Source organism: the organism of the source record quoted next, unplaced genomic scaffold (genome assembly GCF_019419815.1).
Source record: "Pyrus x bretschneideri cultivar Hongxiangsu unplaced genomic scaffold, Pyrus_bretschneideri_v1 Contig4, whole genome shotgun sequence".
In the NCBI taxonomy this organism is placed as follows: Eukaryota; Viridiplantae; Streptophyta; class Magnoliopsida; order Rosales; family Rosaceae; genus Pyrus; species Pyrus x bretschneideri.
In genome coordinates, this window is record NW_025999723.1 from 8460215 (window position 1) to 8485165 (window position 24951).

General features: G+C 36.3%; 1 long non-coding RNA gene across 2 annotated transcripts; it reads left to right on the forward strand.

Annotated features, from left to right (window-relative positions):
• Positions 1–24951, forward strand: LOC125468742. Of its 2 annotated transcripts, XR_007251130.1 has the most exons (7): positions 1–259; positions 353–453; positions 562–643; positions 727–805; positions 1048–1237; positions 23731–23976; positions 24821–24951. It is a non-coding gene; the product is annotated as an uncharacterized LOC125468742 (long non-coding RNA). The 2 variants fall into 2 exon arrangements; XR_007251129.1 differs by lacking the exons at positions 23731–23976; positions 24821–24951 and having other exon boundaries at positions 1048–1434.

Here is a 24951-nt window from a genome sequence, read left to right on the forward strand (position 1 = left end):
TCCCCTCCATGTCTCTGCCTCAGACCAAAACTCTGCCATTCTCAACCGCACAGAGCCAGAACCTCACCTCCATCCTTCATGCCTGTTCCAAAATCACATAGCCGCCATGATCAGAGGTCGCACCTCCATTTCCGCGAACGGCGATCACAGCCATGGGAGTGGGGAAACCAACCACGATCTCCAACAACCCCCAAACTTGGATTAAAAACCCTAATCCAGGAATTTGCGACTCCGATTCACCCATGGCGTGTCTGCAGAGGTAAAGAATTCCACCTTTTTCTTGGATTTCATGACCGAAGGTCAAATGGAAACGATTTGTAACTCATGCATGTGTATTCCATTCTCTGTGTAGGGTTGGATCAGAAGCTATGAACAAAAAGATGAACGGAGATCCTCAGATATACCGGAAAAGAAAGCGGAGGTCCCAAAATCCATGGATCCGGGAAAGTAAAGGTAAAACTCACCCTCAACCTTTTGGGTCTGCAGTTCTTGGCAAAGATCGTGTCTTTTATATGTATGCAGCCCATTTCCTTTCTGGCGTATGTGTTGCTTTCTTGGCAGGTAACTTTGATCAGAAATGGCTATCCTCTGGTCAAAAGTGCACAGAAGGCCGCTGGCTTTTCCAGAACTGAAGAGACAAAAGGTAAAACTTAAGAATTCTCCTCTTCGAAAATTCAAAATTTCGGTCCAGAAAACTGAAAATTTCTCATGTGTTCTTCTGTGTAGGATCCCGAGGGCAAACTCATGGGCTTTTTGTATGCTCGGATCAGAAGGTCCCCAAACACACAGATCATCCAAAATAAAGGTATAAAACTTCAACCCTCACTGTAGCTGAATATCTTCGGACCCTGTATCTCTGTTCATCATGCATCTGTCAAAAGAATGTGATCTGTCTCTTCATGATTTAGCATATATGAGCATGTAAAAATCTTCAAGCGTTCGATGTAAATCTGTGTACGTGTGATCCGTGCATGTTTCTGTGTCCTTAATCATGCATGTTACTCACTGAAGATGCTGCCGATAAACTGATGTAAATCTGTGTTGCAGTGCCATGCTTGCATAAAATTAGACACAACGAATATATACTGGATCTGCAATGTGGACCCTCTGCATTTGGGCTCCCGAATTTGGATAATATATAGGATTCGAAATGAATGTCTATTAATTTATGGGGTGGGAGTGAGATGAGTGGAGTGAATGGGGGTCTAAATGCAAAAGCTTCATCAGATATCCCCTGGTACGATTTCTTCAACCCCTAGATAACTGCTGCTTGCTTTGAAGGTGCTTACAAACATGCCTAGGCTTTATCGGTTAAATAAGCAAACGTAGGAATGGTCTTAGACCATCTCCAACCCTTAGAGTAAAATCTAAAATTTTTAGCTCAGAAAATTTAGGTTTTAACTCAGAAACAACTTTTCTGCTCCAATTCTTCTGGCTTAAAATTTTAAAGATTAAGAATGAATTTAGGCTATTTTTTAAAAAATGAACTTTTAAACGAAAAAATTATGTAAAAATATTTAAATTCCGATAAATATTGAAAAATCACTAAATCGATATATGAAACACTATGGAAAAATATGAAAGACATGATAGAGATGTATAAACACAAAATACATATAAACACAAAATACTTGAAACACACAAGACACACAGAACACATATATGAAGCGTATACAAAACACATGATAGAGATGTATAACACACCAAACATGTGAAACACATGACACACACACCAAATACATATAAAACACATGAAACACAAACCTACACACATGAAACACAAACCTTCAATCATCCTCTATATAAGCATAGGTTGAATATCTAACCATCACACAACGTATTCACCAATCATCCAACTTTCAAAGTGTTTTTGTTTTCTCAAAATCATCAATATCTCATCAATGAGTGATAGAAGAAGGCGTAGCTTGGCACATGACACAACACCAAGCCTAGGCTTTATCGATTAGATAATAAGCAAACGTAGGAATGGTCTTAGACCATCTCCAACCCTTAGAGTAAAACCTAAAATTTTTAGCTCAAAAAATTTAGGTTTTAATTTAGAAACAGCTTTTCTACTCCAATTCTTCTGGCTTAAAATTTTAAAGATTATTAAAGAATAAATTTAGGCTATTTTTAAAAAAATGAACTTTTAAACGAAAAAATTATGTAGAAATATTTAAATTCCGATAAATATTGAAAAATCACTAAATCGATACATGAAACACTATGGAACAATATGAAAGACATGATAAAGATGTATAAACACAAAATACATATAAACACAAAATACTTGAAACACACAAAACACATGATAGAGATGTATAACACACCAAACATGTGAAACACATGACACACACAACCAAATACGTATAAAACACATGAAACACAAACCTACACACATGAAACGCAAACCTTCAATCATCCTCTATATAAGCATAGGTTGAATATCTAACCATCACACAACGTATTCACCAATCATCCAACTTTCAAAGTGTTTTTGTTTTCTCAAAATCATCAATATCTCATCAATGAGTGATAGAAGAAGGCGTAGCTTGGCACATGACACAACACCAAGCCTAGGCTTTATCGATTAGATAATAAGCAAACGTACGAATGGTCTTAGACCATCTCCAACCCTTAGAGTAAAACCTAAAATTTTTAGCACAGAAAATTTAGGTTTTAACTCAGAAACAGCTTTTCTACTCCAATTCTTCTGGCTTAAAATTTTAAAGATTATTAAAGAATGAATTTAGCCTATTTTTTAAAAAATGAACTTTTAAACGAAAAAATTATGTAGAAATATTTAAATTCCGATAAATATTGAAAAATCACTAAATCGATACATGAAACACTATGGAAAAATATGAAAGACATGATAAAGATGTATAAACACAAAATACATATAAACACAAAATACTTGAAACACACAAAACACATGATAGAGATGTATAACACACCAAACATGTGAAACACATGACACACACAACCAAATACGTATAAAACACATGAAACACAAACCTACACACATGAAACGCAAACCTTCAATCATCCTCTATATAAGCATAGGTTGAATATCTAACCATCACACAACGTATTCACCAATCATCCAACTTTCAAAGTGTTTTTGTTTTCTCAAAATCATCAATATCTCATCAATGAGTGATAGAATAAGGCGCTTGGCACTTGACACAACACCAAGCCTAGGCTTTATCGATTAGATAATAAGCAAACGAACGAATGGTCTTAGACCATCTCCAACCCTTAGAGTAAAACCTAAAATTTTTAGCTCAGAAAATTTAGGTTTTAACTCAGAAACAGCTTTTCTACTCCAATTCTTCTGGCTTAAAATTTTAAAGATTATTAAATAATGAATTTAGGCTATTTTAAAAAAAATGAACTTTTAAACGAAAAAATTATGTAGAAATATTTAAATTCCGATAAATATTGAAAAATCACTAAATCGATACATGAAACACTATGGAAAAATATGAAAGACATGATAAAGATGTATAAACACAAAATACATATAAACACAAAATACTTGAAACACACAAGACACACAGATTACATATATGAAGCATATACAAAACACATGATAGAGATGTATAACACACCAAACATGTGAAACACATGACACACAGAACCAAATACGTATAAAACACATGAAACACAAACCTACACACATGAAACGCAAACCTTCAATCATTCTCTATATAAGCATAGGTTGAATATCTAACCATCACACAACGTATTCACCAATCATCCAACTTTCAAAGTGTTTTTGTTTTTTCAAAATCATCAATATCTCATCAATGAGTGATAGAAAAAGGCGTAGCTTGGCACATGACACAACACCAAGGCTAGGCTTTATCGATTAGATAATAAGCAAACATAGGAATGGTCTTAGACCATCTCCAACCCTTAGAGTAAAACCTAAAATTTTTAGCTCAGAAAATTTAGGTTTTAATTCAGAAACAGCTTTTCTACTCCAATTTTTCTGGCTTAAAATTTTAAAGATTATTAAAGAATAAATTTAGGCTATTTTAAAAAAAATGACCTTTTAAACGAAAAAATTATGTAGAAATATTTAAATTCTGATAAATATTGAAAAATCACTAAATCGATACATGAAACACTATGGAAAAATATGAAAGACATGATAAAGATGTATAAACACAAAATACATATAAACACAAAATACTTGAAACACACAAGACACACAGATTACATATATGAAGCATATACAAAACACATGATAGAGATGTATAACACACCAAACATGTGAAACACATGACACACACAACCAAATACGTATAAAACACATGAAACACAAACCTACACACATGAAACGCAAACCTTCAATCATCCTCTATATAAGCATAGGTTGAATATCTAACCATCACACAACGTATTCACCAATCATCCAACTTTCAAAGTGTTTTTGTTTTCTCAAAATCATCAATATCTCATCAATGAGTGATAGAAGAAGGCGTAGCTTGGCACATGACACAACACCAAGCCTAGGCTTTATCGATTAGATAATAAGCAAACGTAGGAATGGTCTTAGACCATCTCCAATCCTTAGAGTAAAACCTAAAATTTTTAGCTCAAAAAATTTAGGTTTTAATTTAGAAACAGCTTTTCTACTCCAATTCTTCTGGCTTAAAATTTTAAAGATTATTAAAGAATAAATTTAGGCTATTTTTAAAAAAATGAACTTTTAAACGAAAAAATTATGTAGAAATATTTAAATTCCGATAAATATTGAAAAATCACTAAATCGATACATGAAACACTATGGAACAATATGAAAGACATGATAAAGATGTATAAACACAAAATACATATAAACACAAAATACTTGAAACACACAAAACACATGATAGAGATGTATAACACACCAAACATGTGAAACACATGACACACACAACCAAATACGTATAAAACACATGAAACACAAACCTACACACATGAAACGCAAACCTTCAATCATCCTCTATATAAGCATAGGTTGAATATCTAACCATCACACAACGTATTCACCAATCATCCAACTTTCAAAGTGTTTTTGTTTTCTCAAAATCATCAATATCTCATCAATGAGTGATAGAATAAGGCGTAGCTTGGCACTTGACACAACACCAAGCCTAGGCTTTATCGATTAGATAATAAGCAAACGTACGAATGGTCTTAGACCATCTCCAACCCTTAGAGTAAAACCTAAAATTTTTAGCTCAGAAAATTTAGGTTTTAACTCAGAAACAGCTTTTCAACTCCAATTCTTCTGGCTTAAAATTTTAAAGATTATTAAATAATGAATTTAGGCTATTTTAAAAAAAATGAACTTTTAAACGAAAAAATTATGTAGAAATATTTAAATTCCGATAAATATTGAAAAATCACTAAATCGATACATGAAACACTATGGAAAAATATGAAAGACATGATAAAGATGTATAAACACAAAATACATATAAACACAAAATACTTGAAACACACAAGACACACAGATTACATATATAAAGCATATACAAAACACATGATAGAGATGTATAACACACCAAACATGTGAAACACATGACACACAGAACCAAATACGTATAAAACACATGAAACACAAACCTACACACATGAAACGCAAACCTTCAATCATTCTCTATATAAGCATAGGTTGAATATCTAACCATCACACAACGTATTCACCAATCATCCAACTTTCAAAGTGTTTTTGTTTTTTCAAAATCATCAATATCTCATCAATGAGTGATAGAAAAAGGCGTAGCTTGGCACATGACACAACACCAAGGCTAGGCTTTATCGATTAGATAATAAGCAAACATAGGAATGGTCTTAGACCATCTCCAACCCTTAGAGTAAAACCTAAAATTTTTAGCTCAGAAAATTTAGGTTTTAATTCAGAAACAGCTTTTCTACTCCAATTTTTCTGGCTTAAAATTTTAAAGATTATTAAAGAATAAATTTAGGCTATTTTAAAAAAAATGACCTTTTAAACGAAAAAATTATGTAGAAATATTTAAATTCTGATAAATATTGAAAAATCACTAAATCGATACATGAAACACTATGGAAAAATATGAAAGACATGATAAAGATGTATAAACACAAAATACATATAAACACAAAATACTTGAAACACACAAGACACACAGATTACATATATGAAGCATATACAAAACACATGATAGAGATGTATAACACACCAAACATGTGAAACACATGACACACACAACCAAATACGTATAAAACACATGAAACACAAACCTACACACATGAAACGCAAACCTTCAATCATCCTCTATATAAGCATAGGTTGAATATCTAACCATCACACAACGTATTCACCAATCATCCAACTTTCAAAGTGTTTTTGTTTTCTCAAAATCATCAATATCTCATCAATGAGTGATAGAAGAAGGCGTAGCTTGGCACATGACACAACACCAAGCCTAGGCTTTATCGATTAGATAATAAGCAAACATAGGAATGGTCTTAGACCATCACCAACCCTTAGAGTAAAACCTAAAATTTTTAGCTCAGAAAATTTAGGTTTTAATTCAGAAACAGCTTTTCTACTCCAATTCTTCTGGCTTAAAATTTTAAAGATTATTAAAGAATAAATTTAGGCTATTTTTTAAAAAATGAACTTTTAAACGAAAAAATTATGTAGAAATATTTAAATTTCGATAAATATTGAAAAATCACTAAATCGATACATGAAACACTATGGAAAAATATGAAAGACATGATAAAGATGTATAAACACAAAATACTTGAAACACACAAGACACACAGATTACATATATGAAGCATATACAAAACACATGATAGAGATGTATAACACACCAAACATGTGAAACACATGACACACACAACCAAATACATATAAAACACATGAAACACAAACCTACACACATGAAACGCAAACCTTCAATCATCCTCTATATAAGCATAGGTTGAATATCTAACCATCACACAACGTATTCACCAATCATCCAACTTTCAAAGTGTTTTTGTTTTCTCAAAATCATCAATATCTCATCAATGAGTGATAGAAGAAGGCGTAGCTTGGCACATGACACAACACCAAGCCTAGGCTTTATCGATTAGATAATAAGCAAACATAGGAATGGTCTTAGACCATCTCCAACCCTTAGAGTAAAACCTAAAATTTTTAGCTCAGAAAATTTAGGTTTGAATTCAGAAACAGCTTTTCTACTCCAATTCTTCTGGCTTAAAATTTTAAAGATTATTAAAGAATAAATTTAGGCTATTTTTAAAAAAATGAACTTTTAAACGAAAAAATTATGTAGAAATATTTAAATTCCGATAAATATTGAAAAATCACTAAATCGATACATGAAACACTATGGAAAAATATGAAAAACATAATAAAGATGTATAAACACAAAATACATATAAACACAAAATACTTGAAACACACAAGACACACAGATTACATATATGAAGCATATACAAAACACATGATAGAGATGTATAACACACCAAACATGTGAAACACATGACACACACAACCAAATACATATAAAACACATGAAACACAAACCTACACACATGAAACGCAAACCTTCAATCATCCTCTATATAAGCATAGGTTGAATATCTAACCATCACACAACGTATTCACCAATCATCCAACTTTCAAAGTGTTTTTGTTTTCTCAAAATCATCAATATCTCATCAATGAGTGATAGAAGAAGGCGTAGCTTGGCACATGACACAACACCAAGCCTAGGCTTTATCGATTAGATAATAAGCAAACGTAGGAATGGTCTTAGACCATCTCCAACCCTTAGAGTAAAACCTAAAATTTTTAGCTCAGAAAATTTAGGTTTTAACTCAGAAACAACTTTTCTACTCCAATTCTTTTGGCTTAAAATTTTAAAGATTATTAAAGAATGAATTTAGGCTATTTTTAAAAAAATGAACTTTTAAACGACAAAATTATGTAGAAATATTTAAATTCCGATAAATATTGAAAAATCACTAAATCGATACATGAAACACTATGGAAAAATATGAAAGACATGATAGAGATATATAAACACAAAATACATATAAACACAAAATACTTGAAATACACAAGACACACAGAACACATATATGAAGCATATACAAAACACATGATAGAGATGTATAACACACCAAACATGTGAAACACATGACACACACAACCAAATACATATAAAACACATGAAACACAAACCTACACACATGAAACGCAAACCTTCAATCGTCCTCTATATAAGCATAGGTTGAATATCTAACCATCACACAACGTATTCACCAATCATCCAACTTTCAAAGTGTTTTTGTTTTCTCAAAATCATCAATATCTCATCAATGAGTGATAGAAGAAGGCGTAGCTTGACAATGCACATGACACAACACCAAGCAAGCCTTGCAACTGAGGATGCAGACAATGTTCTAAAAAATGTTAGGCGCTAGTCGGGCGGCGGACTAGGCAGCTAAGTGGGAGCCTAGGCAGATTTAAGTAAATTTACTATATAATATGTTATTTCTTAAAAAGAAAATTATATATGTATGAAAATACGTAAAAATTTAGACTCTTTTTGTTAGGTAAGGCTATATTTGAAATGCAAGTTGGGCCATGTATTCCTTGTTTTACATTCGAGTAGAAATGTTGTCCATTTATAGATGAGCTTAATGGACCCTAACAAAAAACCCAAAGTCATCCTATTAGAATAAAAAAAACCAAAACCATTGTCGCCGTATGCTTATCACCATATCTGCAATTGCAGATTCTCTCTCTCTCTCTCTCTTGTAGACCATCATCACACCTAGAGGAGACGGCGAGACGCACATCGCCCATATTTCCCAGTGTCAGCCTACTTCTCTGGGTAGTATTTTCCCAGGCCACCTAGATTTTCCAGCTTCCGGCTAGCCCACCCAGCGACCGTTTAGCCCGCCTAGGCGTCCGACTTATGCCGCCTAATAGCTTTGTCGATTTAGTAAACAATTTTGGGATAATCGTGGCGGAGCATCGCCGTCTAGAGAACACTGGATGCAGAAATGGACAACAACGAAGCCGAATTTGCAAACTTGCTTATGCAATATGAGCACCACGTCGAATCTAGTTATCGTGGTTCTGTCACTAGGGTTCATTTGTGCAGCGTGATAGAAAAGAGTGTCATGACCGGATGATGAAAGATTATTTCGTTGAACGTTCAAGATATCTTCCTTATGAGAACCTTAAACGCTTCTGTAAGGTAATTGAAGCCATATATGGAGCCATATACCTTCGCAAGCCAAATCGTGAAGACTTGAAAAGGTTTCTATGCAAGGCAGACAAAAGAAGCATTCCTGGCATGATAGGAAGTCTCGATATACGTATTGGAGTGGAATAATTGTTCTACTGCTTGGGCTGGCCAATTCAAGGGCCGTCACAACAAGCCAATCATCATGCTTAAGGTTATGTCGTCTTACGACACATGGATTTGACATGCATTCTTCGGCACTCCTAGATCAAACAACGATAATAACATTCTTTGGTCTTCTCCTCTGTTCGATGATGTTGTTAATGGATGGGTACCGAAATGAAGGTACAAGGTAATAGGCATGAGCTAGGTTACTACTTAACTGATGGTATTTATCCTACTTGGTCTACCTTTCTGAAAAGTTATTTCCATCCCGATAATGCGAAGGAGAAATTATTTTTGCATAAACAAAAGTCTTATAGGAAAGATGTGGAGAGAGCATTCAGGATCTTACAAGCTCGATGGGTCATTGTTAGAATGGCTGCACGATTGTGGAATGTGGAAGACCTCCATTCAATCATGATGACGTGCATAATTTTGCACAACATGATTGTGGAAGATGAGTACGTAGAAATTGAAGAAGATTCTGACGAAGATGTAGATGATGACCAACCAACATATGCAAGAGTTATGACAAAAGATGTTGAATATCTTGCTGCAACCACATGCGAGACCTGACATGATTGGGTCACACTTGAGTGAGTATATGAGACGTTTAAATAGACTTCAAGCTCCTCAAGGTCATGACACACTCTGCAAGGATTTGGTTGAGCATATATGGCGCCGAGAGGGATAATGTTGATGATGGATAATGTGTTCTTGTATTAAATTTAACTGTACTATGTTGTTATTTTCTGGAATAATTTTTAGTGTACTATGTTGGTATTTTCTAGTAATAAATTGAAGTGTTTTCTTGTGACAAGTCTTTTGTCTAGTATGTTGTCAAAAAATTATTGAAGGTCGTTTGAATGATTGAAGGCATTTATTGTACATCAAAGTCTGCAACAATATGTACAAAAATTATTGAAGGCATCTAGAATAATAAAAGCAATAATTAATAAGCCATAAATTTAATGCACATGATAATTAAGAAGTCATAAACTTAATACAAACGACTTGTCACAAGAAAACACTTCAATTTATTACTAGAAAATACCAACATAGTACACTTAAAATTATTACAGAAAATAACAACATAGCACACTTAAATTAATACAAGAACACATTATCCATCATCAATGTTCTCATTCTCGACGCCATATATGCTCAACCAAATCCTTGCGGAGTGTGTCATGACCTTGAGGAGCTTGAATTCTATTTAAACATCTTATATAGTCACTCAGTGTGACTCTATCCTGTCAGGTCTCATATGTGGTTGCAGCGAGATATTCAACATTTCTTGTCATAGCTCTCGCATATGTTGGTTGGTCATTCACATCTTCGTCAGAATATTCTTCAATTTCTACAAGTATCTTCCACAATCATATTGTGCAAAATTATGCACGTCATCATGATTGAATAGAGGCCTTCCACATTCCACAATCGTGTAGCCCCTCTAACAATGGCCCATCGAGCTTGTAGGATCCTAAACCTCTCTCCACATCCTTCCTGTTGTTTCTGCAAAAATAATTTCTTCTTCACACTATCAGGATGAGAATAACTTTTCACAAAGGTAGGATAAATACCATCAGTTAAGAACCTAGTTCATGCATACAATCAAGACCTCCATTCTGGTTGACAACATCATCGAGCATAGGAGAAGACCAAAGAACGTTGATATCGTTGTTTGATCCAGGAGTGTTGAAGAATGCATGCCAAATCCATGTGTTGTAAGACGCCACAGCCTCGAGCACGATGGTTCGCTTGTTGTGGTGGCCCTTGAATTGGCCGGCTCAAGCAGTAGGACAATTCTTCCATTCCCAATGCATACAATCAAGACTTCCTATCATGCCAATGAAGCCTCTTCAAGTTTTCACGATTTTGTTTGCGGGAAGGTATGTGGCATATATGGTTTCATTGCCTTTAAGTAATGCTTGAGGTTCCCAATAGGGTCATGATTCTTCTCAATAGCTCTCTCTTCATCTGATACCGCCTCCGAAAATCATGAAGAGGATATCTCAGATGTTCGATGAAATAATATTTCATCTCATCATCTGGTCATGACACTCTTCTCTATCACGTTGCACAAATGAACGCCCCATGACAGAATCACGATAGCTAGATTAGGCATGGTGCTCATATTGCATAAGCAAGCTTGGAAATTTGGCTTCTTCGTTGTTACAAGGCTTGCTTGGTATTATGCCATCTACATTGCCAAGCTATACATCTTCTTCTATCACCTATTGATGAGATATTGATGATTTTGAAGAAACAAAAACACTTCGAAAGTTGGATGATTGGTAAATATGTTTTGTGATTGATGGTTAGATATTCAACCTATGATTGAAGGTTTGCATTTCATGTGTATAGGTTTGTGTATAATGTGTTTTGTATGTATTTGGTATGTGTTTCATGTGTGTCATGTGTTTCACATGTTTGATGTGTTATACATCTCTATCATGTGTTTTGTATGTGCTTTATATGTGTTCTGGTCCACAGTGTTTCATATATCGATTTTGTGATTTTTCAATATTTATTGGAATTTAAATATTTTTAGGGTTAGAGCAGAAAAACTGTTTCTGGGTTAAAACCTAAATTTTCTGAGCTAAAAATTTTAGGTTTTACTCAAAATGTTGGAGATGGTCTTAAAGATGTAGAATTTCAATGCTAGTTAGGACCCCATATCTGGTTGTTTGCTTTGACTCTGCTCTGGTTAGGACCCCATATCGTATTTTAGAAATGTTGTAATTAATGTGGATGCAGGATCCAGTTTTACTTTATTTGCATTCACACATCTTAGATGAAAATAGGGCCTATATATACTACCACTTGCAAAAACCCAAGTTTAACAAATTAGTTTTTCACAACAAAAATTTTTTGCAAGCCAAATTTTTTTTGAAAAGCTATGATTTTTATTCAATTTTCGAAATAATTGGATTGTTACATTTAATCGCAAAACCAAGATTTTAGAAAAATTGAAAGCAAACTATTTTTGGAAAAATAAAAATTAAGAAAAGAAATGCAAATTAAAAGATTGAATTAGAAGAAGACTTGAAGGAAAAAAGTTAGGGTTAGAAGATTGGGTTGCATTTGGTTCATCAGAGTCAATGACTCGTGTATGATGTTGAAGGGCAACACCAATTATGGTTTATGCGTGTGACCATTCACCTTGAATGGTCACATTTTTCTTGAAAACAACTTCAATCATGAGCTAAATAGCAAAACCTTTTGCCTTGGTTTTCAACTGCAACTTGCTACCCAAGTTTTTTTCATCAAAGCATGTTTTTATCAAATTGGATTTTCACAACAGATACTTTTCACAAGCCAAAATTTGTTTTGAAAAGATAAGTTTTTTATTCAACAAATGCTTCTTCAAAATAATTGGATAACAACATTTAATAGCAAAACAAAGATTTAAAAAAAAAAAAATGGAAGCATACTATTTTTGGACTTTACTCTTTTTTTTTTTTTTGTTTAAAAAAAATTGGAAAAATAAAAATTAAGGAAAAAATGCAAAGTAAAAAAATCGAAATAAAAGAGTGAAAGACAAACAAGTGTTTTGGTTAACGTAGATTTAACCGAAGTCTAGTGGTCAAATGGTCACTCCAATTATGGTTTAAGTCTGTGACCATTCACCTTAAACATGTTTCCTCGAAGCTCTCTAGTAATACCAATTACCTCATGAGGACAAACTAATTTATTAAACAAATATGCCCCATTTTTCTTGGAAACAACTTCAACCAAGAACTATACAACACAATTTTTGAACTCCACCATTTGAGCGCTTTCATAAATTGTGTTAATTTTTTTGAACTCCACCATACGCTTTTTGTTACATCCCACATCGCCCAGGGGAGTGGATCCTGTAAGCCTTATATATATATTCTCATTTCTACCTAGCACAAGGCCTTTTGAGAGCTCACTGGCTTCGGGTTCCGTCAGAACTCCTAAGTTAAGTGGGTTCCGTCGGAACTCCTAAGTTAAGTGAGTTCCGTCGGAACTCCGAAGTTAAGCGAGTTTGTGGGAGGGCAATCCCATGATGGGTGACCCATTGGGAAGTTCTCGTGTGAGTTCCTAGAAACAAAACCGTGAGGGTGTGGTAAAGGCCCAGAGCGGACAATATTGTGCTATAGTGAAGTCAAGCCCGGGATGTGGTGGGGGCCCGAGTCAGGATGTGACAATTTGATATCAGAGCCAATCCCTGGCCGGAAGTGTGCCGACGAGGACGTTGAGCCCTTAAAGGGGGTGGATTGTTACATCCCACATCGCCCAGAAGAGTGGATCCTGTAAGTTTTATATGTATATTCTCATCTCTACCTAGCACGAAGTCTTTTAGGAGCTCTTGGCTTCAGGTTCTGTCGGAACTCCGAAGTTAAGCGAGTTCGCGTGAGAGCAATCCCAGGATTGGTGACCCACTGGGAAGTTCTCGTGTGAGTTCCTAGAAACAAAACTGTGAAGGTGTGGTAGGGACCCAAAGCAGACAATATCGTGACTACGATGAAGTCGAGCCAGGGATGTGGTGGGGGCCCGGATCGGGAAGTGACACTTTTCCTTTGTAGCATCATGGGGAAAATTTAGCTCTTTATAGCCTAATACGTTTTATGTTCTAGCTCCATGGTAGATGACATGCTTTATTACCCTAAACCCTTTATAGACGAGCTGAAAGGGAGACATCCCAATCAGAGTTTTATATGATGTTCTGTAAGCCTAGCGAGCATCATTCAATTTCAGACTCCAATCCTTGTGAGTGGAGCTGATAGTTTTCTTTAGTCTGTTAGAGACAACTTCCCCAAATGTTCAAAGACAATACGTGGTAGCTACAAGATGGGTGATCCTATATTTTGCAAAGAGTGCAACGAAAAGGTTTATTCATAAAGTGCTTGCCTTCATCACTAATACTTGCTCATGGAGTATCGAAACGCGAAAAAATCATACTTTGGAGGAAGTTTAAGACCACTGACCTTTTATGGGTTAAGTGCTGCAATTGCCTCGACCCACTTAGAAATGTATTCAATGGCCATAAGGATGTATTGATTGCCATAAGATGATGGGAATCGTCCCATGAAATCAATACCCCATGCAAAAACACAATTTTTCAACTTCCCGGAACAGTGAACATTTAAACTTGAAGTGAAGGCCATTCAAGTAGTTTCTAGCACGATCTTACCTACTCTTTCCACCCTTTGAGTCAAGCCACTATCAAGGGAGTTAGTCGTCTCTAGGGTTTTATCTGCATCAACTACTCTTACTCAACAAATTGTCTTGTCAAATCAAGGCAACACCCTTTAACTCACGTGGGGTGTAAGGGTAGATTAAGTGGCATGACTGATATGCCAGTCCATGCTTCAGAAGAAGCAGATGTCTGTGCTTTGAACAGAGGACATGTCTAACATGACATGTTCTGCTACCAACCCTCCACCTGTTCTGACGACTCAGATGAGTGTTAGAAAGCTTATACCAACTCTTGTTGACCTATAAATAGAAGAATCGACTTCTCACAAAGGGTTAAGTACTATGAACCCACAAACACTTAAACACTCACTCTTTATAGCTTGACTTGACCATCAGAGCACTTACACTAGGAACCCCCAGCCTCAGTGCTTAGCCTAATGGTTTTTACTTGATTTTGGTCTGTGGAGGTTGGGTTCTCTTTAGTTGTCAATAAATTACTCCAATAGTTTGGTGCTTTCATTGAGAATTCAAATTCATATTCCTTAAACAATTCAACTTATCCAAGGAAGTCGCGCAACACCACATTCACCTACATTGTGGGTGTTGCTAGAGAACATGAGCGGTGACATGAAGAATCTCTGATGTGGGCTACATTGCGAGACCACCAAAATTCTCGTCACCGATATGGGCTATTTGAATACCATGGAAAAACCTACTCCTAACCATATGGTCACAAAAACACCCATTCGTACAAGAGCAGTCCTTGCAAGAGCTAGCCACCTACATTACAATCTCGTGGCCCAAAGAGCTAGATGAGAGCTTCTCTTAGCAACCCAGATGGCTCAACTTTGATCTTAGCATTCCCAAATAAACGTGCTCAGAGGGCATAACATAGTCACACTTCGAATGAGATCTTCTCTCTGATAATCTGATAATCTAGTGTGGGAGATCCCACCAAACAAATTCACACAACAAATGGTGAAATACTTTAAGAGAGATTCTAACCCCTCCGACGATATCATGTAGTACAGGAATGTCATGGTCATTCAGGGCTTGGCAAGGAAGGTCGTCCAACGGGCATCTCAGTATCTTATCTTTCAGGACAAATTATAATGTTGTTCTTACTCCAACCTACACTTATTTTGTTGTAAGGAGTAAGCATCCTGATGGATATACACTCCGGAGTCTACGGTAATCACTCTGCAGGCTAGACACTTGCCCAGAAAGCCCTCACAATTGACTATTTCCAGATCTCATGATAAGGGACTCCCACGATTGCGCCCAAACATGCAGCAAACGTCAAAGGTTCGTCCCGATAACTCACCAACTAGCTAAGAAGTTAAATTTGATGACGACTACATGGCCATTCATGCAGTGGGGACTTGATTTAGTTGGACCCTTTAAACGAGGTAAGGGCAACAAAGAGTACTTGATGGTCACAACTGATTATTTCACTAAATGGATCTAGGCAGAACTGTTCTCCCGCATCATCGGGGCAGCCATAAAAGCTTTCGTATAGAAGAGTATCATCTGCAGGTGGACTAGATCCAAGCCTTGGCACAACTTCCTAAGGCGGACAATCACTAATGGGGAGGATTCATTCAAAACCTCGGTGGGAATTCTCCTTAGGGGGTACTTGGTGGACATCTATTAAGAGAACTTCTCCAGCACTAAGTGAGGGTGGTCGTGTCAAATCCTAGCAGGTAATGTTGAATCCTTACAAGCTGAGTTCATAAACTCTATAGTGGACATTACTTAACACCCTTACAAAAGTTAAAATTCAGTCTGACTCTCCAACTCGTGATGGGACCACTCGAAACCAAAGTCGACCTCAAAAATAAAATGTTGACTCCTAACCATCGGACACTAAAGTAATTTTACAAAAGGGTAACAAGTTGTCGTTGATTCGCCCAATAACAAGAGTCACTACGTTGTCTAATGATGTGATGACATCACTCCGCTCAAGAGTGAGAAATGTCACTCCCCCTAGCTCGCAGGGTCATCACACCACCTAAGAGGAAAAATTATCACTTCGCTTTACAGCTGACCAAAAAATTCCCAAGTGGTAGATCTAAACTAAGGGTGGGTTCGATTCGGTTTTTGGCTGAAACCGGAAACCAAATCGAAGTTACTGTTCGATTCAGTTTTTTTTCGGTTTAGTTGCAGTTCGGTTTGGTTTTTTTCATAAAAATTGTTTTTTTTTTTTTTTTTTTTTTAATCTGGATATTGGTAAGGAAACAAAACTACAACAACACCGCAAATACTCATCAAACCACTAACTTCATCAACAAATCACAACAACCATTATATTCATTTAGCTGAAATTTAATTAAAACCACATAAACAAAAATCAAACAAAATCTGCAAACTGGCTTACTCTTTTTCTTTGGGGTTTCACTCAGCAAGTGTGGGCAAAGTTTAAGGCTTGTAGGACTTGTAGGCTGCTATTGATGCAGCAAAATACGAAGATGGAGAAAAAAAGAAGAGGATGATTAGAGAGAAAAACATAATGATGGTCCGGCTAGGGAGAAAAAAAAAGGGAGATAAGAATGAATGTGCGGCTGGAGTCTAGGAGAAAGAAATGAAAGAGAGAGATAGAAAAGAAAAAGAAAGAAAGAAGATGGAAAGATGGTAAGGTACGGCTAGGGTGAAAGAAAAGAAGGGGGAGTAATAATAGGTTAGGGTTTAGAGTTGCTAAAGGCTTTTTTTTTTTAATATTTTGGGCTTAAAGTTTAGCAGCACATTGGGCTTATCAAATTTGGGCTTACAAATTGGGTTTAGAAAATAATACCCAAAACAGATAATTAAATAAATAAAATAAAAAAAATATTAATTTAATTAATTCAGTTCGGTTCAATTTCTACACCACTGAAACCAAAATTGAACCAAAAGAATTCGGTTTGGCTCAGTTTTTTCAATTCAGTTTGGTTTTTTCGATCTCGATTCAATGTTCGGTTCGATTTTTTTCAGTTTTCGATTTTTTGAACCCACCCCAAACTATCTATATGGAGTCAACTAGTTGCATTCACTCAGGATAGATAGGGGCAAAGGGAATACCCAACCAGTCATTTTTTACTTCGCTTGAAGAAAACTTAGAACAGAGCTATAAAAATCCAACAATTAACAAAAGACATTCATTCTAATATAAAAATAGGCATAAGGCATAAAAAAAGAAAATAAAAGCTATTGCAGTATCACAAAAAAAGGGATGGACCATTACTGCAGCGAAGGTTACGTAAAACGCACAAACGTAGCAGTATCTTCTAGATGAGTCATGTAAGGCTTAGTGGAGGAAAAGCTGGAGACATATTCGTATTGGTTCAGCCTTTCCTTTAGATCTTAAATATCATCACGAGCTTACTCATCGTAGATCATCTTAGTCTCTTTTTCCAGCCCGTCATAAAGTCTTTCATCTTGCTGAATTCAACAACATTCACTCTAAGCTCTTCCTCCAACTTTGCAATTTAGCTAGAAGAGGTTAGAAGCTACAACTGTTTCACGTGAATCATTATCTCTTGGTCTATTACAGTCATCTTGCACGAAGTCCAACGCCACACGAACTGAGCCACTTCCAAATTCAATTTCTCCATTCTTAGTCGAAGTTGGGTTAGCGTGTCTGAAATGCAGATTTAACTTGTCGAACTTGGCTATGCACAGCTCGGAAATGCAACAAGACGCAACTCCAGTGACTTGGTATGAGCTCTCTCCTCCGTTAACCTCCTATTCGATTTAACAACCTCCTTGTCCAATCTGCAGATATCAGCACGATAATTCCTTGTTTTAACCTCAGCGAACAAATTTTCCTACAAAACAAAGAGCTAGTTAGAAGGACTCCATGGTAAATACAAAACAACGATCCGATGGGGGCTTACCAAGTACTAAGCATGGTCGAGATCTTGACGAGGTCTTGACGAATTTGGTAAATTCGTTATCCACTTCACCAGGTCGAGATCTTGACGAGGGCATGCCACCCTCATATATGCAGAGCCACTGTAGAATTATTCAAGTCATTAGTGCCTTTAGCCAAAACACCCTTATCCATGGCTGGCGTGATAACCAGATGGGTGTCTAGCTTGGAAGGGCGTTGCACTAATAAACTTCGTCATTAGGAATGACAGCAGGATAAGGGATTTCTTTTCCCGTAAACGTTAGTCTAGTATTCAATAACTGCCAAATCTAAGTCTCTCTAATGCTCATCTGGCTTACACCATTAATTCCCGTCGAGCCAGTCTCTGTATTCTCCTCAAGAGTCGCCCCCTCGACATGCCCATTCAACAACTCTACAACATCCACTAAGGGTCCCTCAACTTAAACACCCCCAACATTCTCGTTCACCTGAATATCAAATCCAGTGCCAACCTCCCCAAAGATATCTTCGACAGCTGCGAAGTAAACCCTGGCAACCTCGAAACTTGGTGGAGCCAAATTTAGGTCACAAATGGGTCCCTCTTGTCCCATTTCCATGGACTCGACAACTGCTCAGTCTCTGAGGGCAAAATCCTACCCATCTTCCTATTAAGGGTGCGTTCGATTCCATTTGGTTTAGTTTTTTGCCGAAACTGAAAACTAAACCGATATATATATTTGAAAACTATACTTGTTTTACGGCGAATGGTTATACATTTTTGAAAAGGTTGTACAAAACTTTATTTTTCGGCCCACTCACCTTTGTTTTTTGCCCTTCCAAGATTTAGTGGCAGAGTTATTTTACTTTTACTATACTTGACTTATGCTCTACTACCACATGTGGAATGCGTTCAATCTCTCTCACATACACACTCTTGTATTTAGTCACTTTTAGGTTTAAATTTGTTTATACTTTTCCACATCAATACACTTTATGGCTTTGTCACCTTCTTGGTGTCGGCGAGCATAGCTCGATTCAGAGTCTAAGTGAATATTCTGAGTTGGGATGTGTCATTAACAAATTTCAAGGATCAAAAACTGAACAAAGGAATTTTTTTACCTCTCTTACCTTCTTTCTCTCTCCCTCCACTAACCCTTACCCTCCTCGAAGCTCACAAGTAATGAATTGCCTAAACTCTAAAGGAGTCACCAACCTCAACACAAACACAGTGAAAGAAATGAAGGGGAAAACGTCGAATTACGACCCTGAGTCTAAGAAAAAACCTTCAAAATCATAGGCATAACTCTAACTTTTCACCATAAAAAATAAATAAATAAATAAATGTCAGAATAGACCTAAGATCATTTTGCTCCCTTCGTGGCTTCACCTCTGCAAGGATTAAATGTATATTACTATATTGTGACTTATTTTATTTGCTTTTTATGTAGTTGAAGTCTTGAAGAGAGAATGGTAGATTATTATTAGTTTTCATAGGATTATTATTATTTTATTGACCGTTGTTTATTCCAATATGATCTCCAATTTGATCCATTCTTTACAAATAAATTTTAGGATTAATCTCAATTTATTACTCTAAAATTTCTTGGTTTTTAACATTTGGTACATGAAATTCCTAAAGTTATAATTTTGGAACATTTTCATACATCCGTTAAGGTTGCTGTTAAATTAATCGTTAACTGATGATGTGACACCCACGTAAATAATGATTGGATGCCACATGTCAATATGAGTCCACGTGGATATTAAAAAATTTAAAAATTTAAAAACTTGGGCTCTATCCTGTCCCCTCACCCACCTCACCTTCCCCTTCCTTGAGAGTAGTTCCATTGGGGAACCTTTAGGCCGACACCCAGCCAAATTATTGGCCTGGCACCTAGCCAATCCATTCCAGTCGAGCAGCTAGGTTAGCACCCAACCCAAGCTGGTCTCTAGGCCAGCTCAGAATGTGCTAAGCCCTTGCCCAGACTACATGACGCCAGGCGATACCGCCACGCCTCCCTGAGAACAAAATGAAGGACCAGACCCCACCACCAAACTCTACCTCCTCTAAAGCGACCACCGCCGCCATTCTTTTCCACATTTTCGATCCTACCCTTTATTCCTCTACCAATTTTCGCTTCTGGGTCGTTAAGAAACTAGGTTCTTCGGGGCAATTCGAGAACAAAACATGCTCAAGTTTATGCCGCCTGCTGGTAATTTGGGGCTTCCTAAGCATACCAAGTCGGAGCCCAACATCGCCACCATAGACGTAGGCGGCCAGCTCTTCCAGACCACCAAGCAAACCCTGAACCTTGCCAGGCCGGACTTGCTCCACCTTTCATTGATCGAGACTAGTCGCAATTGGAGGAGCTCTGGGGATCGAGAGGATCGGTGGCGAAGGGGTTACAGTTTTGGTTGGCGCACCAGTGGGTGAGGGGATCGGGGATGAGGGTTTCGTGGGATTATGGGTCGCCTGGTTCGTTTGGTGGTTGCGGTTCACAGGGTAAGGCCGAACTTGGCTGATCTCACATGGGTTTTGGCGGTTTGAAGAGAAGAAAAAGGAGAAGGGAAGAAAAAGTGGTGAAACAGGGAAGAAAAAAAAGAAGGGAGTCCAAAGAGACCATTTTTGAGAAAAATGCGAAGAAGAAGAAGGGATCAAATTATTATTTTATAATAAAAATTAATAATATTTTAATAAAATTGACTAGGCCATTTAGTTTTAGGGGTGGAGATGCATTTGGCCTATTACTGTTCATTTGAGCATATCATTGTTCACTAAGTGGATAAATGCGTTGGGTGCTGGCGCATTTGTGTTAGAGGTGGAACTATTCTGAGATACCCACCTCGACCCTCATCTCCTTTCTCTCTTCTACACCCATCCAAACCCCTTCCCTGTTACCCACCCCGACTCTCCCTCTCTTCTCATGTCCCTTCTCTCTTCTGCACCCATAACCCCCCTCCCTCCTCGACTTCCTGCACTGCCAATGAGGAGATCATCTCTCTCCTCTTCTCTTTGTGTGTGTCTCTCTCTCCCTCTTCTTTGAATTCCTTTCCACTTCTCCAATCCGACACCGCAACTGTCGCCCTAATGAATCTCTCGTTCCTAAAGAGAGCCTAGGGTTTTCCAATTTCAAATTTCGAACAATCCTAGGGGGTTTGGAAATTGGATTTTTCCACAGTTTCTAGGGTTTCCATTTTCAGTTTGTGTTGAAATTTCTTAATTTGGTGTTGATTTTGGGATTACTGAATCTGGCAAAGTTGAGGAATGAGGGGAAGGTATGGATTTAGATGTGAGAGGAGGTTGATTGTGTATGTGTTCGTCCTAGAAGGGACTTTGGGCTCGTCGTTCGGACTAGTGCAAATATGGATGAGAGATGATGCCCTCCGTCACAGATTTGTACAGCAGGGAAGACGACGGGAGGGGGGAGCAAGGGAGGAAGATGACTTTGTAATTTTTTTTTTTAAATATATTAATTTATATTATTTTTCATGGCGCTCAATCATTTTTCATGTGGTAACAGAGATTCTGTCGGAAAACTTAACGTATGAAAGTGTATAAGAATTATGACGTTAGGTACCACTCTGGGATAAAAAAAAATAAAAATAAACTTCATATACCAAACATTGAAAAATTAAGAAACTTTAGGATAGTAAACTAAAATTAACCCTAAAAAATATATTTACATAAATGTAGCACTACTCTAACGGAATTTAGGAATTTTTACCTGAAACATTTCATCAAATACACGAAACCATGTCTCCAAAGAAAAACATTATTAGGGAGATTGATCAAGTTATACATATCTCAAGAATTAAAATTAAAAAAACAAAAGTTATTAGTTCAAGTGACAACATTCAAGTATATATAACAGCAAGTGACCCTTTATCACAATGGTGAAGATGAGTGTTGTCCTTACACCACAACATGAGTTTGAACCCGGTCGGTTTCCTAATCTAATATCTAATCTAATAAATCTACCATTTGACAAAAAAAAATGTTTATATATAACATATATTTCATTGAACTATATAAGAAATATGTTTTCGTAACACTCCTCAACATTTAACTAGAATACTACAACACTAGAACACACATTAAAAATTAGTTGAAAATAAAGGGTTTAGGATAAAGTTAGAATTCTCTACAATCTCACAATTCTCAAATACAACTTCAATTACTTTATTCTTTTCCATAAGGAGGTATTTACAAGATTACAAAAGAGCAATACTAGGAAATAAATCAATATACAATCCTTTGTCTACAAGACAAGGAAACCCTGATCAAATCAAATCATATCAAAACCCTAATTAAATCATATAAAATCACTAAATAAATCATATCCCCAAAATACTTTCCTTGTTTTTTTAGTACAAGATATATTTTACAAGGGAGGGGGATTTCGGCTAAGTCACACAATGGGCAATCTAATTTGGTATCGAATTTATCATCCACGAGATTCAAACATAAGACCTCTCACTTACAAGTGAAGATGAATATCAATAGACTAGTAGACTATAGTACTAAATGGCTGTACTTTTCTTTTTATTTTCCAACAAAATTAATAGGTATTTTCTTATGTTTAGCTACCGTTTCTTTAGCGTGATGCTATCCACGTACGCATTTTTACTTTTCAAACACACTTCCTCAACCGCTGCCTTCAGCTATATACTGGTTCTTTCGTCTCTTCCACTTTCTCGTGATTCGTTTGTTTTTCCCTTCATCGATTGTAAGAACTTGGATTGATGAAGGGAGGATGCTTCAGTCATGCAGTAAACCCCACCGTTTACATGAACGTGAGATTTGATCCTAGGTTTTCTTGCTATAAGCTAGATCACTTAAAAGAGTCAAATAAAATAACTGCACTTGCACTCTCCATCTCATGGAAATAAAACGAAAAACTACCCGCACGCAGTTTCATCAAAAGTTCGTTTCTAAATTTCCACATCATTTTTTTTTTTTGGTGCTTTCATCCCCATTTAAATAAGTAAAAGATTTGTAGCTGAAGAAGTTAAATGCAATCAATTATGCACACAAGATCGTAGTTCGATTTTCCTCTCTCCTATTAATATTATTTTAGTTTCTACAAAAATTTCATACTACAAAAAGATCACATGATCTTATTACTTGTAAGATCATGCGGCATGTTGATGTAATTTCAAAAATTCACTTATTTATGACTATGTGATTTTGTAGTTAGTGTTAAAGTCCCACAGAGTAATATATATACTACTCTAATTTCTTCTTCTTTTTTTTTCTTGTTAAAAAGAAAAATTAACACAAACAACTTTGGTTAGGTTAAGAAGATATGGTACCTTGGAGAAACCGAACAAAAAAACGAAAAGCACAGATGATGTCTCGGTCTGGTGCGGTCCAAATGGTCCCCCAACACACACATTGATCCATGATTCCATAACACATCTCGACTTCACTCATGAGTCATGATGCAGCCTTCTCACTCCTCGATCTGGGTCCATTCACAAAAGAGAGTTCGAAGATGGTATCTGGATCCTTTCACAAAAGACAGTTCCATTGCTGGCAAGGTTACTTTTTTTTATTTTTATTTTTATTTTTTTTTATGAAATCTTCTTTTTACAGTTTCATTTGTCGGGTGTCGTTTTTGGAATTTTATTTAAAGGACTTGTTTAATATTTTAGGCATCAAAGTTTAAGAAGACAACCGAAATATAGCTATACCTCAGGTATATACATAACCCAACCAACTTACATGCCTGCCTGAAAGTCCGGCGTTTCCAACCCTGACTTTAAACCCACAAAACTTTGAATTAACAAACCATGAGATCTACAGAGATTAGGTTAACATAAGCATGATTAGAGGAGATGTGCATTTTAGCAATGTTTCTGGTGTAGTTGTCGTTTCTATCGAACTGTACATGTTTATAGGCTAAATGTGGTAAAGCTTTGCTTACCTGGCCACACGGTGAAATGAGTGGACCTCAATTGAAACCCAACTTTATAACAGAAGCCCTAACTTATTCCCCCTCGCAAGAAAAACATATATACAGTACCCTAAAACTCGAACAAGTTGAACCATTGTAATTTTAATTACTAATTATTGAAAAACTGAGGAAGAAGATGGGTAAAACTTCAAAGTCAATCTGCCCATCTGTGCTTTTTATTATGTTCGTCGTCTTTGCTGTTGCAGGTAAGAAAGAACGAAGACATATATGTCTTACTTCCATAGTGCATTAACAAGAAAACAAATACAAGTGTTATAATTTGAGTAAAATAGTAATATCACGTGATAGTGTTTCAAGTACACAGCAAAATCTCTAGTAAACTGCATTGACACTTTTTCTCCTTTTTTTTCCTTTTTCTTTTATTTCGATCTTCAAACATGACTATATATGTTTCTTGCACAATGCAGATAGCGGGTTTTTAGGATGCCGTGATTGGTCGTATAGTAGCACATGGCAGGGTTCATGCCTATGGAGTCCAAACTGCAACAACGCATGCACAAAAGAAGGTGCGACTACTGGAGCTTGCGTACTTTTCAAA